The 15,614-nt window shown below is 37.9% G+C and overlaps 1 protein-coding gene and 1 non-coding gene across 5 annotated transcripts in view; both read right to left on the reverse strand.

The window, feature by feature from the left end:
* The window catches only part of TTC28 (tetratricopeptide repeat domain 28), a 563,147-nt gene that overhangs the window by 171,345 nt on the left and 376,188 nt on the right, over positions 1-15,614 (reverse strand). The gene's annotated exons all lie outside the window — the stretch shown is intronic.
* LOC139037930 (U6 spliceosomal RNA) lies at positions 1,941-2,047 on the reverse strand. Its single transcript, XR_011490868.1, has one exon. It is a non-coding gene; the product is annotated as a U6 spliceosomal RNA (small nuclear RNA).

Below are 15,614 nucleotides of genomic sequence, written 5' to 3' on the forward strand. Positions count from 1 at the left end.
CTAGTTCTGTGAAAAATACCATTGGTAGCTTAATAGGGATTGCATTGAGTCTATAGATTGCTTTGGGGAGAATAGCCATTTTGACAATATTGATTCTTCCAATCCATGAACACAGTATATTTCTCCCTCTGTTTGTGTCCTCTTTGATTTCTTTCATCAGCATTTTATAGTTTTCTATGTATAAGTCTTTTGTTTCTTTAGGTAGATATACTCCTAAGTATTTTATTTTTTTTGTTGCAATGGTGAATGGCATTGTTTCCTTAATTTCTCTTTCTGTTTTCTCATTGTTAGTGTATAGGAATGCAATGGATTTCTGTGTGTTAATTTTATATCCTGCAACTTTACTATATTCGTTGATTAGCTCTAGTAATTTTCTGGTAGAGTCTTTAGGGTTTTCTATGTAGAGGATCATGTCATCTGCAAACAGCGAGAGTTTCACTTCTTCTTTTCCTATCTGGGTTCCTTTTACTTCTTTTTCTGCTCTGATTGCTGTGGCCAAAACTTCCAAAACTATGTTGAATAGCAGTGGTGAGAGTGGGCACCCTTGTCTTGTTCCTGATTTTAGGGGAAATGCTTTCAATTTTTCACCATTGAGGGTAATGCTTGCTGTGGGTTTGTCATATATAGCTTTTATTATGCTGAGGTATGCTCCTTCTATTCCTGCTTTCTGGAGAGTTTTAATCATAAACGGGTGTTGAATTTTGTCAAAGGCTTTCTCTGCATCTATTGAGATAATCATATGGTTTTTATCTTTCAATTTGTTAACGTGGTGTATTACATTGATTGATTTGCAGATATTAAAGAATCCTTGCATTCCTGGGATAAAGCCCACTTGGTCATGATGAATGATTTTTTTAATATGTTGTTGGATTCTGTTTGCTAGAATTTTGTTAAGGATTTTTGCATCTATGTTCATCAGTGATATTGGCCTGTAGTTTTCTTTTTTTGTGGCATCTTTGTCTGGTTTTGGAATTAGGGTGATGGTGGCCTCATAGAATGAGTTTGGAAGTTTACCACCTTTTGCAATTTTCTGGAAGAGTTTGAGTAAGATAGGTGTTAGCTCTTCTCTAAATTTTTGGTAGAATTCAGCTGTGAAGCCGTTTGGTCCTGGGCTTTTGTTTGCTGGAAGATTTCTGATTACAGTTTCGATTTCTTTGCTTGTGATGGGTTTGTTAAGATATTCTATTTCTTCCTGGTTCAGTTTTGGAAAGATATACTTTTCTAAGAATTTGTCCATTTCTTCCAAGTTGTCCATTTTATTGGCATAGAGCTGCTGGTAGTAGTCTCTTATGATCCTTTGTATTTCAGTGTTGTCTGCTGTGATCTCTCCATTTTCATTTCTAATATTGTTAATTTGGTTCTTCTCCCTTTGTTTCTTAACAAGTCTTGCTAAAGGTTTGTCAATTTTGTTTATTTTTTCAAAAAACCAGCTTTTAGCTTTGTTGATTTTTGCTATGGTCTCTTTAGTTTCTTTTGCATTTATTTCTGCCCTAATTTTTAAGATTTCTTTCCTTCTACTAACCCTGGGGTTCTTCATTTCTTCCTTGTCTAGTTGCTTTAGGTGTAGAGTTAGGTTATTTATTTGACTTTTTTCTTGTTTCTTGAGGTAAGCCTGTAACGCTATGAACCTTCCCCTTAGCACTGCTTTTACAGTGTCCCATAGGTTTTGGATTGTTGTGTTTTCATTTTCATTCATTTCTATGCATAATTTGATTTCATTTTTGATTTCTTCTATGATTTGTTGGTTATTCAGAAGCGTGTTATTTAGCCTCCATATGTTTGAATTTTTAACAATTTTTTTCCTGTAATTGAGATCTAATCTTACCACACTGTGGTCAGAAAAGATGACTGGAATGATTTCAATTTTTTTGAATTTACCAAGACTAGATTTATGGCCCAGGATGTGATCTATTCTGGAGAAGGTTCCATGTGCACTTGAGAAAAATATGGAACGCTTCACAAATTTGTGTGTCATCCTTGTGCAGGGGCCATGCTAATCTTCTCTGTATCGTTCCAATTTTAGTATATGTGCTGCCGAAGCGAGCACTGACCATTTTATTTTAAATAATAAATATTACCTTTAAAGTTATATGAGAATGTTAAGAGATGAGGTTTGTAATATATTTTAAATACGTAATACTCCTCTCTAAAGTCTAAGCCAGCTATTTAGTGACAAATTCAGTGGCAAACTTTAAAACTTCAAACTTTTAGCAATTTTTCTAACAACTACAGATTCTGTCTCCTAAATAATAATACACTCAGCAATGCAGGGGAATACAGCGATTAGAACTGTCTGAATTGAAATTCTATCTCTGCTGGCCTTGTCTCTGTCCTTGTCTCCTTATCTACAAAGTGGGGGTAATGATATCTATCTCATGGGATTGTTACAAGGATACACTTAAAGAACTTCGAGCTGCACCCAGCACATCACAAGTATTCAATTACTGCTAAAGTTTATTACAGACGCTCAACATCAATAAAATCAAGTAAATTAAGTAATCTTAAAGTCATATATTCACTTAATCTGTTTTGTATATTTATTCAAATTTTAAATGTACTAAATTAGTGCCTCTCTTTCTCTTTCCCATTATATGAAATTTAAAACCTGAAAATGTCACTTCCCTTCTGTGGCATTTGACATTCCCTGTGTCACTATTCCTTTGGCACAGAAATTATTTGGGTATACAAGCACATAAACATTCCTTTCTGGGGATATCCAGAGAATCAGGACATCACACAAGATCTAAAAATGGAATGCAGTAAGCTCACAGGCAGAGGAACCAGAGATCAAACTGCCAACATCTGCTGGATCATCGAAAAAGCAAGAGAGTTCCAGAAAAACATCTATTTCTGCTTTATTGACTATGCCAAAGCCTTTGACTGTGTGGATCACAATAAACTGTGGAAAATTCTGAAAGAGATGGGAACACCAGACCACATGACCTGCCTCTTGAGAAACCTGTATGCAGTCAGGAAGCAACAGTTAGAACTGGACATGGAACAACAGACTGGTTCCAAATAGGAAAAGGAGTACGTCAAGCCTGTATATTGTCACCCTGCTTATTTAACTTATATGCAGAGTACATCATAAGAAACTCTGGGCTGGAAGAACCATAAGCTGGAATCAAGATTGCCGGGAGAAATATCAATAACCTCAGATATGCAGATGACAACATCCTTATGGCAGAAAGTGAAGAGGAACTAAAAAGCCTCTTGATGAAAGTGAAAGAGGAGAGTGAAAAAGTTGGCTTAAAGCTCAACATTCAGAAAACTAAGATCATGGCATCCGGTCCCATCACTTCATGGGAAATAGATGGGGAGACAGTGGAAACAGTGTCAGACTTTAATTTTTTGGGCTCCAAAATCACTGCAGATGGTGACTGCAGCCATGAAATTAAAAGACGCTTACTCCTTGGAAGGAAAGTTATGACCAACCTAGATAGCATATTAAAAAGCAGAGACATTACTTTGCCAACAAAGATCCATCTAGTCAAGGCTATGATTTTTCCAGTGGTCATATATGGATGTGAGAGTTGGACTGTGAAGAAAGCTGAGCGTCAAAGAATTGATGCTTTTGAACTGTGGTGTTGGAGAAGACTCTTGAGAGTCCCTTGGACTGCAAGGAGATCCAACCAGTCCATTCTAAACGAGATCAGTCCTGAGTGTTCATTGGAAGGACTGATGTTGAAGCTGAAACTCCAATACTTTGGTCACCTGATGAGAAGAGCTGACTCATTTGAAAAGGCCCTGAGGCTGGGAAAGATGAGGGCAGGAGGAGAAGGGGACGACAGAGGATGAGATGGTTGAATGGCATCACCAACTCAATGGACATGAGTTTGAATAAACTCTGGGAGTTGGTGATGGACAGGGAAACCTGGCGTGCTGCAGTCCATGGGGTTGCAAAGAATCGGGACACGACTGAGTGACTAAACTGAACTGAAGTTCACTGAAGAAAACTAAAATTTTAATTAAGATCCTAAACTACTTTTTAAAATGTTAATTTATTATAAAAATACCCAAACTGACATTAAATATAGGTTACATTGATAGATAAAATTTCTAATTACAAATGTGGCCAAATTCTTCATCTTGTTAGTTATTAAATTTGTTTTCAGTGGTATGCTTCCTTTGGATAAAAGTGAATATCAGAAAATGTACTAAGGTGTCAAAGGAAATATATTCTAAAACAAAAAGATGTGATTCATATAATTTCTATTTAAAGCAATAAGATATAGTATATATGGGTGAAAGGATGAGGAACACAGCATGTGAAAGGTCAGACTAGGCTTTCTTGAAGCCAAGAGTTGTCCTCATTTCTGAAACTTCAGAGTCCAGTGTAACACCTGGCACATAGCAGGCAATCAGCAAACAGTTGAAGAACAATCCAAATTTCAGTCTGCACAGAAGAAGAAAATCCCATCCTCTAAAGTAAGAATACCAAAATCAATGTGCAGTACCAATACCTCAGCTCTAGTTTTGTTTAAGCACAATTCAAACACACTAAAACTTGTCTACAGCTCCAACAGGGGATCCATAGACACACAGGGGTTTCTCAGTTGCACTTTGGTGTCTATATGCCCAGAACTCATGCTCCCCATATCTGTCCTTGTTCTACCTGCTGCTCATTTAGTCATTCTTTCTAAGTCTGATGAAATCTTCTCCCTTTTACATTGTTCACATGTGACATGAAATGATTATACAGGAGCCATTCTTATTTTTATTATAGTACTATTTTTCCTGAGAAAGATTATAATGGTATCCCCCCAAATAAAGTCTAGGAAATTTAATCTGGGAACCATGAAAATCTTCTTTAGAAAAAATATACCATATAATAAGTATGACTACTATCCATTGAGAACCAGGCATACCACATTTCTTCAAAGTTGCCACCAATTTACAAAGTACTTTATAATATGTATCACAAATAAAGGGATCAAAATATTACAATTAAAAAGTGAGAGCATGCTTTCTTATTGATTATAAAATCATCCTACATGGAAGCAACCTAGATGTCCATCAACTGATGAATGGATAAAGAAGTTTAGGTACATATATACCATATACATATATGTGGTACATGGAATATTACTCAGCCACAAAAAGGAGTGCATTTGAATCAGTTCCAATGAGGTACATGAACTTAGAGCCTATTATACAGAGTGAAGTATGTCAGAAAGAGAAAAACAAATATATATTAATGCATATATATGGAATCTAGAAAGATGGTACTGATGAACCTATTTGCAGGGCAGTAATGGAGATGCAGTTGTAGAGAACAGACTTGTGGACATAGTCGGGAAAGGAGAGAGTAGCACTGAAACATACACATTACCATATGTAAAATAGATAGTGCGAATTTGCTGTATGATGCAGGGAGCTCACACCCAGCACTCTGTGACAACCTAGAGAGGTGGGATGTGGTGGGAGGGAGACTGAGGAAGGAGGAGACACACGTATACCTGTGTATGGCTGAGTCATGTTGATGTACGGCTGATTCACGTTGACGTATGGCAGAAACCAACAAAATATTATAAAACAATTATCCTCCAACGAAAAGTAAATAATTTTTTTAAAAAAATCATGTTTGTATTCCAGGCATCTGTATTACTCCCTGGGCATTGACAGATAACTCCAATGTGCTGTGTTTCTGCCTGCTTGTGCTCTGAACCTTACTTCACTATTCTTGTAACTTTCTTGTGGAAAAAGAAAACAAAACATAAAAAACAAGTTTCTCAAATAACATTTGGCATGAATATTGCACCTGAAACTGTTTCCTCTGTCTGCATATTAATTTTAATGCCACTGTAGATGTAAAAACTGCATAGGAAATGAGAAAGTCAGGTAAGAGCATAGGAAATGGGAAATTCAGGTAAGAAAGAGAAGAAAATAGAGACAGATCTCAAAAAGCATGAGGTGATACTATATATGTATGTATGGTGTATATATAATAAAAACATATAAATATATATATGAAATACACATATATTGAAATTTCAAAAAAAACAACAGAACAGAGAGCTCTAGTATTGTGAGGTTGCAAGAGCTATAGTAGACACCTTTTCTCCTTAAGTTAAGGAAAACTAAATTCCCATGGTTTTGGTCGCTAAGTCGTGTCCAACTCTTGCAATCCCATGGACTATAGCCCGCCAGGCTCCTCTGTCCATGGGATTCTCCAGGCAAGAATATTGGAGTGGGCTGCCATTTCCTTCTCCAGAGGATCTTCCCAACCCAGGAATCCAAGCCGGGTCTCCTGAATTGCAGTCAGATTCTTTACCAACTGAGCTAGGAGAGAAGTCAATAAAAATCCCCGTAAGATGAACAAAAGGACCATGGTCTTATATATCAGAAACTAGACTAGGTCACTAAAGAGGGAAAGGAAATAAAATTTGTCAAGCTTATTAAAAACAATTTTTATTAAAAAAAAAAAAAAGAAACAAGAAAGAAAAACATATTCAGTGTATCAAGGAAAGAAAACATGAGCCAAGGGGGGGGGGGGGAAATCATCCAAGAGATTATTGTACTAAGCAAACTAAGAAAGAGAAAGACAAACACCACACACTATCCACTTATACGTGGATAGGACACAAATGAACACATCTGTGAAACAGAAACGGACTCACCGATACACAGAAAACACTGTGGTTGCCGAGGCGGTGGGGTGGGGGAAAGACTGGGATTTGGGATTAGCAGGTGCAAATCACTATTATTATATATAGGATGAATAAACAACAAAGTCCTACTGCATAGCTTTCCTGGTGGCTCAGATGGTAAAGTATCTGCCAGCAATGCAGGAGACCCGGGTTCAATCCCTGGGTCAGGAAGATCCCCTGGAGAAGGGAATGGCAACTCACTCCAGCATTCTTGCCTGGAAAATTCCATGGACAGAGGAGCCTGATGGGCTACAGCCCATGGGGTTGCAAAGAGTCGGACATGACTAAGTGACTAACACATACATACTGTATAGCCCAAGGAACTATATTCAATATCCTGTGATAAACCACAATGGAAAAATATGAAAAAGATTCTATTTATATGGATATATGTGAGTCACTTTGCTATATAACAAAGTAACGCAACAATGTAAATTAACTATACCTCAATAATTTTTTTTAATTATTTTAAAACATCCGGATTTGAGAGACACTAAAATAAGAAAATAAGTGTGCATTTTAGAGTTGATAAATGATATATCAGGTGTCTTATTTACATTGTCCCAAATCCACACCAGACCTCTCAGAGGTAAGGAATTTTTACTTTTACTTTGCAGATGAATAAAAAGACATTAAGCAACTGGTCTGAAGTCAAAATAGCTAATAAATGATTAAGACTGGAGTTTAAACCTAGGTCCACCTGACTGCATATCTGAGTATTTGATTCATACGGGACTTCCACCTAGAGAAATCCCAGACAGAAAATGAGGAAAACAGAACAAGCACTTGCTCTGAAAGGGCCTACTTACTATTGCTGCTCACAATCAGGTGCTTAAAATAGCTTAGCAAAAAATAACTATTGTCGAGTTGTATCACAAACTAGATACAGGCTCAGAATTTTACTAGGACGCAAGAAAGAAATCTGCAATAATTAACCTACCTTGTTTTCTGAGTAAAATAATGTTTTACTCTCTAACCCTTAGATATAAAAACTACTTCTGGATGTCTTCAAGTTTGCCAACCTACCTTTGAGGTTCAAAAGAGATGTGTTTTATTTGATTAATATTATCCTCGGGATGATATTTAAATGCTGAGATACAATGTGAAAAGTTTAGGAATGTTTCAAGTCTAGGACTGGTTAACGTGTCTGGCATGCCTGAAAAATCCCAGAAAGCTGCTCCCAACTGCCTGTAATTACAGACATTCAAGAGATGTGTTATGGGTCAGGTTTAAGCTTATTCCATCTAGTGACAGAAATGGTTTTCAACAGCGGTACTGGGATGTGAGTTCAGGCAGGACTGTCCAAATGTGCCTTAGTAATGCATGTGTGATGGGAGCTCAACAGGAAACAAGAGTTAGCCCAACTTTTTGAATGGCAGGGTCTATTTCCAGAAGGTTCCATTCAAAGTATTATGGCATTAAATATAGACTGCTGTAAGTTGTGTAGTTTTATGGAAACCTCAGAAGCTTTATTTTGAAAAAATCTGGGATTAGGAATGGATTGGTTTACCTTGCTCGTAGTGAACAGTGAAAGGGGAGGTGATGATTCAGTCACTGTTAAAGAGAAAAAGCAGTGGGAGGGAGGAGATGAAGTGGTGAGTGATGACACTTCTGTCCATGCCCCCTTCCAGATGGGGGTGGAACACAGCCTTTCCCTGCTCTGGCTTCTGCCCAAGGAAGTAGCAGCACATTTTCCCCACAATAAAGCACATGTTGCATCATACCTGATTGCACCTAAAACTTATTGTACCTAATTTTTTGTAGTTCAGAAGAAGAAGAAAAACGGAGGAAATGAGGGAGAAAATAGGAGGATAAGTAAAGTTTCACTTCCCAAGTTCTACAGTTACTCCGTTGGTAGTGACTTTATTCTGTGCGTAGTTAGTGCCCAGAATCTAAGAAAACTAGACAGAAATGCTGAAGAGACAGGGGCATTCCATCAGAGTAAGGGCAAAGACTTACCTCTTGTTTGATGTAAGAAACGCAAAATTAAGAACAGAAAGAAGTGAGAAAATGCCAGTACTAAAACATTCATCTACCAAAAATAGTTTTGCATAAATGTGAGAGTGGGACAACTTGAATTTAATTTAAAAGAAACACAAAGCCTTGATTTGCATTCAATGAGCTGTCAAAAAGACAGAGATCAGATTTTTTTTTAACGTAATTTTTAGTGGAACAAAATTAAACCTGCCGCACCAGTGATAAAAGGCAGAGGCCACTATCCACAACCACTCCAGGCTGCAGTCAAGGATCTGCCAGTCTTCTGCAGCAGCATCCAGATGTGCCCAAGTGAGCTACACTGCCCCCTGGGATGTTTCTTCCAACATCTTCTCTCTAACAAGATAAATAGTGGTTCTCACACTTCTCATGGGTGCCATCAGAGGCAAAACCAGAGCAGTGCATTAAACATGTGCTGGGTACTTGAGAGCAATGTGGTGATTAAGTCAGCTGGGGGCATCAAGGATGTGCTTCACGGGGTTGGCAATAAGAGTCTGGGAGATATATTCATCATTGGATACTTAATAAAATCCTCCGCATTAACAATGTCCACTGGGAATTCTAAGTAACTCGAGCATACTGTGAATACCAGCTGCATTCAAAGGAGACTGGCCTCATCACAATGGCAGAATCTAGAATGGCACTGGAAGCACTTTACTTACGGACACTTCAAGAAAATGAGTGTTTTGCAAAACTAACAAATTTGTTTATTAAAATTAAAATTGTATTAAAATTTATTTACTTATTCATTCAACAAACATTCGAGAGCCTACTATGTCCCAGGCCCTGGGTAGATAAAGACAAATGAGACGAGGCATCTGCTGCAAAGTCCTTGCAGCTTGGGAGACAGAGCAGGACAAGTGGAGGTGACAGAACCCTGGGTGACTGGAACACATGGAAACCCCAAGCTTCTCAGCTTCTGTCAGATGACTCAGAAAAACAACAGGGAAAGGCTTCTTAAAGAGCTGTAAGCCCAAGAAAATTAGAATACTGAGAAAGACACCAGCAGATGAGAGATATCCACCAAATCTTGGAAGAGGGAAAGCAGACGGATGGATGGTAACTGATTTTGTAGGACAGGGAAACAAAAACTAAACTGCTTGCAAGGAGGAGTGCCAAGTCCAGCTGCAGAACACTGGAAAGAAACAGGAGATGAGGCATGAGGGCTTCCGAAGGTCAGGGGAAGGGATGCAGGGTTCAAACAGAGAAGGGCATATAAACTTACACTGATATATAAGATATATAAACTTATGTTGATATAAACATATATGAGATATAAACAATGTAAGAAGCAATGAGAGCCTAGATCTGCTCCCCAAATCTGGCAAAGATGGAAGCCTACTTTCTATAGATGCTTAGAGATGATAGAAATGAAATGCTATACTGAAAAAAAAAAAACCAAGAAGCTCAGTAAAAATCTGCATTCTGAATGACTCTCCTCACCCCACACCCCTCTTCCCATTATAAGTCCCTCTGCTCTGCTCGGGTCCTACTAAGCTGGCAGCTGCATGGATATCTTCTGGCAGCAGACTGGAAGTTTCTGGGGAAACTGGTCCAAAGAAAAGATGTGTACATATTAATATGAGAATATTCCCCAAACTGAAAAAAAAGTTCTCTGTCTTTTTAACCTGCATTGAAATCTCTCGTGCATAAGACCCACCCAACCAGATACAGGCTCTCATCAGTTCTAGTGCCTCACTCCTAACATGAGAGTTGGCCAAAGATGATCAGAGACCTGAGGAAATCTCTGACATGAAGAAGCGACTGAAACAAACAAACAAAAGAACTTAATAGGGAAGAGATGCAAAGAGAGGATGAAAAAAAACTTTCAAAAAAAAGTCTGCTAGGACAAAAAATAACGTACTGCAGCCATGAATACAAGGTGCCACACAAAGAAACATTCAGAGAGAAGCCTTTAAAATTTCAAATGACAGCACAAAAAAATCTTATTAAGTAAAATAAACTGAAGAAGAATATTACATCACAAGAAGTAGGATCTGAAACAATAACAAAGAAAGAGAAAAGAGGGTGAAGGACAGATAATCCAATTAGAGGAAGAACCCAAGAAGCCTAACATCTGACTAACAAAGCTCCAGCTGTGGAGACAAGGAAAAATTATAGGAATAAACTGTCAAAAGTTTTTCAAAGAAACTTCCCCAGAAATTTTACACTATAGACCCAGACAATGAAAAAGAAGGGGGGGAAAAGTCCACTATAAACAAGGATAAAGAAAAGATTCCAAAATATTCCAGAGGAAAAAATCTGCTAGTAATTAAGAATCAGAATAACACTGGGCTTCTCAACAGCAACTGAAAGCTAAAAGACATTGAGTACTGTCAAAATTCTGGGAGAATATCATTTCAATATAGAATTTTATTCCTAGACAAACTATCAGTGAAGGTTGAACGCAAAATTAAAGAATGTTAAGATGTTTAAAGTCTCAAAAACTTTACCTATCATCCAACTTTTCTGAGGGTGTGCTCTAGTAACATATAAGTATAAACCACGCCCATCTCCCAGAAAAAGAGGCAATCTAAGAAAAAAAGGCTACAAGACAGGAAAAAGGCAAAGGGAATTCTCAAGAGTCACAGGGGAGGGCAGCTGTCAGGGGCCTATAGAACAATGAGTTAAGTTTGGAGCAGTACAGAAAGGCCTTCAAGAAGAATTTCTCCAGAAAAAAAGAAAACGTATAGATTATTTGATACGTTTGGAACTCTAGAAAGGAGTTTTCTCGTTCAGTTGAAAAGCCTTATGGTAGTGACTGGTATATAGAAAAGCAAAGCAACAACAAAAACTATAGTAGTAATTAATTCTGATTTTACAATACAGAAAGATCACTGGGACAATGTGAAGAATGGATTGTGACAGGGGTAGCACTGGAGGTAAGGAGGATAGGTTAAGAGTTGAGTGACAAAGTCTGGAAGAAGTTATAGGGCCTGAACCAGAGCAACAGCAGTAGGGATCAAGATGAGGCCAATTTAAAGGAATGGAGAGATGGGAGTATAATTTCTGATATAAACTCAATCTATATCCTTAACTACAGTCTTGCTGATGAAGAGTCAAGGCAAAAAGAATTTTTAAAGGAAAAAAAAAAGGAGTGTCATTATAATCAGTTAATTAACTGGGTGGAGCAGTAAGCATTGCTATTCTCATTAAGATGCCTAAGTAGCTGCAAGAGGATTCAACAATCCTAGTACTACTAGACCACCATGCTGGCCCTTTTCAAGTGACAGGATTAGGAAGGTTTTGCTGCTCCGACATTTTACTGTGAGGCATGGAGAGGGGAAGTTAATGCAACCATGGTCACACAGCTGGGAAGTGTCAAAGGAGTCAAACCCAAGCCAGCTGTCCCCATAACCTAGTCTCTTAACTGTGGGGTTCATTCTAATAACTACTAAAATAATAATTATCACTTGCTATCTGAGTACTGTGTGTCAGCACTGGGCTAAACATTTTACATGTGTTAACACATTTAACCTTCAGAACAATCCTATGAGATAGATACTAGTATCATCCTCATTTCACAGATGAGAGATAAAGTGAATTGTCCAAGGATATCTAATTAGTAACTGCTAGGATTCAAGCCCGTGGATCCTAGCTTGGATTCAAGTGCTTGCTCCTTGGAAGAAAAGTTATGACCAACCTAGAGAGCATATTAAAAAGCAGAGACATTACTTTGACAACAAAGGTCTGTCTAGTCAAAGCTTTGGTTTTTCCAGTAGTCATGTATGGATGTGAGAGTTGGACTATAAAGAAAGTTGAGCACTGAAGAATTGATGCTTTTGAACTGTGGTGCTGGAGAAGACTCTTGAGAGTCTCCCTTGGACTGCAAGGAGATCAACCAGTCCATCCTAAAGGAAATCAGTCCTGAATATTCATTGGAAGGACTGATGTTGAAGTTGAAACTCCCAATACTTTGGCCACCTGATGCGATGAGTTGACTCATTTGAAAAGATCCTGATGCTGGCAATGATTGAAGGTGGGAGAAGGGGACGACAGAGGATGAGATGGTTGGATGGCATCACTGACTCAACGGACATGAGTTTGAGTAAACTTGGAGTTGGGGATGGACAGGGAAGCCTGGTGTGCTGCAGTCCATGGGGTCTCAAAGAGTCAAACATATGACTGAGCAACTGAACTGAACTGAGGATTCAAGCCTAATCATTCCAGCTTAAGAATGAGCTGTGCTATAGGGTGCTGCAGCCTCATGTACCACTGGACCATATCACCTTCTCTACAGTTATCTTGATTCCTCTAAATCTCCTTCTTCCCTAGATCCAATAATGGGCAAATCCTACTGAGGTAAGCATGTCAAACATAGCACATGGTGGCTAGCAAACATGCTTTATTTGGTTCACACAGTGTTTTTTTTGTTTTAATTAGGAAATCTCACATAAAAATCTAGGTTTTCAATTTCCCTAGGGGGAAAAACCCAGATCTGACAATACCAACCCATAGTTTCTCTCACACAGGAAAAATCACCTAACTGAATAGTGTCTGTCTCCATCAGATACTGCAAATCTGCATTTTCAAGTTCTCCACAGACCCCACCACTGCCCACATCGAACTCTGCATTCTTTTGCAGTACTGCCTGGCTCCTATGGGCAACTGCCTCCTGAGACCCTGTTCTTTGGTCAGGTCTTCCCCACTCTGGGCCTCTTTCTCTCTCACCTGTGTTGCTTTAACAGCCTCTAACAGGTCTTGCAGCCTCTACCCCCTCCATCCACTCCATTAATTTCTGCTAAAGCATAGCTCTGATTATGCCATCCCTTTGCTTAAAAACCTTTGATGAGTTCCCAGTGCATACTAATCCAACCCCTAGGCTTGGCAAGTAACGATTTTTCACAACAGTGGTTCCAACCTTCTTTTTTACTATTATCACCCTCCTTACAACCCAGACCTCCTGGCATATTTGTTGTTCTCTAAACAACCAACTCATTTCCTGCTTCCAGGCCATGGCCCATATTTGTGTTAAATTTTTAATCATAAGAAGTATTTAAATGTAAGTTTGCTTTTTCAAAGTATGGTAGAAGCTTCTTTAAAAATCCTGGCTTAAAAAAAAATAAAAATAAAAATCCTGACTTATGAGAACAATGGATTATGAGAACAAAGGATTATTACATAAATGGAGATGGAACAATTAGTTTAAGATATATATAGTTCTTTCAAAAATAAATATCAGATAGAGTAAAAGGTTAAACATAAATAAAAAACAAAAAAATTAAAGATGATATAGGTGATTAATCTCTGAATGGGAAGGCTTAAGCCTAAAAACAACAGAAACCCAAAATAATAATATCAAAAGATTTGACTGTATAAACAATTTAAATTTACATCAAAAACATCATAAAATAAATTAAATGGCAAAAAAAAAATCCTGAAAATGTATCTGTCACAAATAAGGGATGAAAAAAGATATAATTTATCAATACAATATAAAAAAATGAAAAATTCATTTTCATTAGTTAGTAAAGGAACACAAAAGAAAAGATTCAGCTTCAACGTTCAAAGAGTAAAAACTTAATTTAAAAAAACTCTTCATGTTGGTGAAATGGAGTGAGGGGGCACTTTAGGGCACTGTTGGTAGGAACACTGGTGAAGCCACTCTGAAAAACAACCTGACAGAACAAACCGAAAACCCTAAAAATGTTCTTTGACACAGGAATTTTTCTTCTAGACACAAGACCAAGAATTTTAAACTGCAGGTTGATATTTTGAGCTGGATAATTCCTTCTTGTGGGGATCGGAGCGGGAGGAGGCTTTCCTGTGCATTGTAGGAGGTTGAGCTGCATCCGGATTCTACCCCCTAGATGCGTGACAACTCTTTCCCACTCCACCCTTTAGGAAGAGCAAACACCAAATGGACAAGAGTGTTACTTTAGGAGGATGGTGGGGGGCGAATAAAAGGTACATTCACTTTACCTGTAATATTGTTAACATCTACCATGAGAGTCTGTGTATATTCATGTACTTTTATTTTTTAATTTCAGAAATAAAATATACAAACATATTAACAGTAATTATCTTAGAGTCATAAAACTGGATGACAATTTTTGTATCATTTATCTTAAATACTGATTTAAATTTTTTAATAAAAGTAACCTTATTTTTGAAGAAAAGAACAAAGACTAAAAAGATTTCACCTGGGAAATGAGGTGACGTGTCATTTTTGTTTGCCTTTTTGATCACTGCTTTCTAAATTTGTTACAGCAGCATGCACTAATTTACAATTCAAAAAAGTTTTGCTTTTTGAAAATCCTAGTCTTATTAACTCTGAATTGAAAAGAATGGTTCCAAAGGATAAATTAGAACCAAATGAGGTCAGAGATAGTGTTGGTATCTGGCTCTTCTTTACAAAGCAGTTCAAAAACCTAGTCCTAAAGATTGGACACCAGGGTTGGGGAAGAACGGTTTAGAACTCGGTTTAGAATTGCAAGATAAGGAACACAGCCCCTCTGAGAGCTTAGGAACCAGAGGAAGACAGCCAGGGCCCAGAAAGGAGAACAAACAAATGGGTGTGGTGCAGTCTCAGACATGCCATCTCCAAGTAGCAATTAAGGAGCAATACAGACAGCCACTGGTTAAGGCTGGAGAGGGTCTAGCAGCAGGAAGAACACAAACTCTGCTAAGATGAGCAGCTGGTAGCAGAGTCTCAGAGACTTGCTCTACTTGATTTACAAGTGGAAAGTCATATTTTGTGTTACTATGCAAATAATTTTTGGTTGTTTTTATTTTTAGAAAGCACTATTATATTGCCTGGAAAATCTCTTATCTTCTCCCTTAACTATTCATGAAGAAAAAAATTGGTATTCACTCGGCATCTGCTATGTGCCAGGCAGTTGACACAGACTGGCTTACTTGCAACTCAAAACACTCTAGGGTTGGAAGCTGTTATCTTGCTTCAAAGGTTGGAAAACTGAGGGTCAGACAGGCCATTTAACCAAGAGCACATGGTAAGTAAAGTATAGG

The sequence above is a fragment of the Odocoileus virginianus genome, chromosome 12, assembly GCF_023699985.2.
Source record: "Odocoileus virginianus isolate 20LAN1187 ecotype Illinois chromosome 12, Ovbor_1.2, whole genome shotgun sequence".
Classification (NCBI taxonomy): Eukaryota; Metazoa; Chordata; class Mammalia; order Artiodactyla; family Cervidae; genus Odocoileus; species Odocoileus virginianus.